This window comes from Jaculus jaculus, chromosome 8 (assembly GCF_020740685.1).
Source record: "Jaculus jaculus isolate mJacJac1 chromosome 8, mJacJac1.mat.Y.cur, whole genome shotgun sequence".
In the NCBI taxonomy this organism is placed as follows: Eukaryota; Metazoa; Chordata; class Mammalia; order Rodentia; family Dipodidae; genus Jaculus; species Jaculus jaculus.
The window spans coordinates 69547964-69550727 of NC_059109.1; the positions used below are offsets into that span (position 1 = coordinate 69547964).

At 41.0% G+C, this 2764-nt stretch overlaps 1 pseudogene; it reads left to right on the forward strand.

Moving 5' to 3' along the window:
• The first annotated feature begins 1056 nt into the window (after nucleotides 1–1056).
• On the forward strand, nucleotides 1057–1663 carry LOC101597166 (annotated as a pseudogene).
• The last annotated feature ends 1101 nt before the right edge of the window (nucleotides 1664–2764 follow it).

Here is a 2764-nt window from a genome sequence, read left to right on the forward strand (position 1 = left end):
TCCAGCTCCCTCAGCCTCTCCTGACACCCTGCTTGGTAACAAGGTTTGATTTTAGTCTCTGGAGGTGTAAATAGTACAGAAAGTTAAAATTGGAATGCATAACTTCTGAATAAATGAACGAATGAATGGGTGAAGGGGAAATGGTTGTCTAGAGTCTATATGAAAAGTACACTTAAAATGAGTGTGTTGTGTGAGTATGTATGTGGCTCACAGCATTAAGGCTGCAGAATGATTTCTGTTCCAATCAGTACCATTTCATTGTGGGGGATGTTCTCCACCAAGCCCACTGTACTAGATGGCATAGCCAATTTTTAAAGGTGAGTGTTCCCCAAAAGGAACACTAAAAGTAATTAATATCATAGGCAAAATATTGCAAGATTCACCTACTCTTAAAGAGTTATAAAATGGCAGGATTGGAAGCAGCCTTGTAGCACTGAGGGAAGTTCAAAATTCTTCCTGTAATTTGTGGGAAAAAATGGCTCTTTCTTAGCTTCTCTATCTTGTAGAGCCATGGGGCTGAAAGCACAGGGAATCTTGCTATCCTGGCCCCAGGTTAGTAGTTAAAGCAATGAGTTTCACCATTGCATCTCCACACATGTGTTATTATGCTTTGTCTTCACTCATTTCTCTACCATATTGCCCTTCCCGCTTCAACTGATTCCCTCCCTACTCCCAGTTAGTCACCCTTTTCTGGTTTCCCATTGAATGTATTCCTTTACAATCTCTCTTTATCAGTGCCCTCAAGATCTCTTCTTCCCCTTTCCCTCTCCCATTTCTAGTTTTGAGACCTACAAATACACACATATAAGCACAAACATACATATCAACATATGCATTTATACATATTTATGAATTTAAATTTAATTTCTATAAATGAGAAACAAGATCAATGCTGGCATTTAAAATGGCTAAATATGATTTTATGATGTAAAGGAGGTGGGAAATTTGGGCATAGCAATGACAGACAAAAGTGTTGCATTGGGAAGCTGGAGGCCTGGGCATGGAATCTGCAGAGGTAGAGCTCCAGGCCTGCAAGACTGTAGCCTAGGGACCTAGATGCTAAAGTTCACCTCCTCAGACCAAGCTCTGCTGATGGCCCTGAGTCTGTGGCCTGTGCTTGAGTTTCTGTTGCTTCTGGCTGCAGCTGGCAAGAGTCAGGAACATGACCTGAACACTGATTGGAGGCCCACCCTGAAGACCATCCTGAAAGGTGTTCACAAGATAGATGCATACCTGAACACCACCCTGACCCTCCTGGTAGGTGAAGATGGGCTCTGACAGTGCAGGTGCAGTGACAGATTGAAGCCTTTTCACACTGTATATATGCGTCATCTCCACTAAATGGAAGTGATTCTCCATTGTTTGGTGATCATCTCTTTATTGGCATCCCTTCCCTGAGAACGTGCTGTAACCAACACAACAGGTGCTATGTGACTTGTGGCAAAAGCAAGGGATGGCTGATGAGGAGTTCCAATATTGTCTGTTCAGGATCAGAAGACTGGACAGAATGTACAGAAGACTGAAACTTGCTGAAAATGTTCAGACATGTGAAATAACACTGGAGCTCTTATTTGACAGTGTTATACATTTAGAGGGTAAGCTGTACCTGAAAAGCCAGCAAGCTGCATGTTGATGTCATTATGAAGGCAAAACAGAATTTTAAAGAAGTTACTAATGCCTGGAGGACAAGCAAGGGCAGGAATAAATGTAATTATTACCCAAAACTGATGTTTTCACAGCATAAAAAATTCCTTATTTTTGAGAAAGGTTATTTTTTAAAGATTTTATTTTTATTTACTTATTAGAGACAGATAGAGGGAGAGAGACAGAGAAGGAGATAATGGACATATCAGGGGCTCTAGCCACTGCAAATGAACTCCAGATGCATGTGCCACCTTGTGCATCTGGCTTACATGGGACCTGGTCAATCAAACCTCAGTCCTTAGGCTTCTCAGGCAAGTGCCTTAACTACTGAGCCATCACTCCATCCCAGAAAAGGTGATTTTAAGACCTTAAAATAATGTATTCTGACTTTAGAAAATAAAGTTTAAAAAATTGGAGGAGGGGGTGATGGGAGAAAATAGGTATCTTCATGGATGTTGCTGTCTCAGTAGCCACATTGTCTTGACTAATCTTAAAACAGTTGTGTTTTAAGCAAAAATCAAAAAATTCATGGAATCAAATGACAATAAAGACACAACATATCAAAACCTTTGGGACACAACGAAGGCAGTCCTAAGTGGAAAAATTATAGCTCTAAGTACCAATATTAAGAAACTAGAAAGGCTTCAAGGAAAACAATTAGTGCTTCAGCTTAAGGAGGCTTGGAAAAAGAAGAAGGCAAACCAAAATCAGGAATCAGGAAAAATAATAAAGTTTAGGGCAGAAATTAATGAAATAGAAACAAAAATAAAAGAAAATACAATACAAAGAATCAATGAGACAAAGAGTTGGTTCTTTGAAAGGATAAATAAGATTTATAAACCCTTAGCAAATCTGACCCAAAGAAAAAGAGAAGAGAGCCCACCTCCTAGTCTATGTTCCCTATATGGACAGTGTACAGGCAGGCAAAGTGGTTGGGAGTGAGTAGGTCAGGTTCCTGTTTCACAGATACTCCTACCTCCCCTGTCAGGGTTCCCTGCTCTAGACTGTGAAGGCAGGTCAGGAGTGAGTAGGCCAGAACCCTCTTTCCTTGCTCCTCTCACCTCCCCATTCTGGGGTCCCTGCACTGACAGCAGGTAGGCTCATTGGCATGGAGTGAATA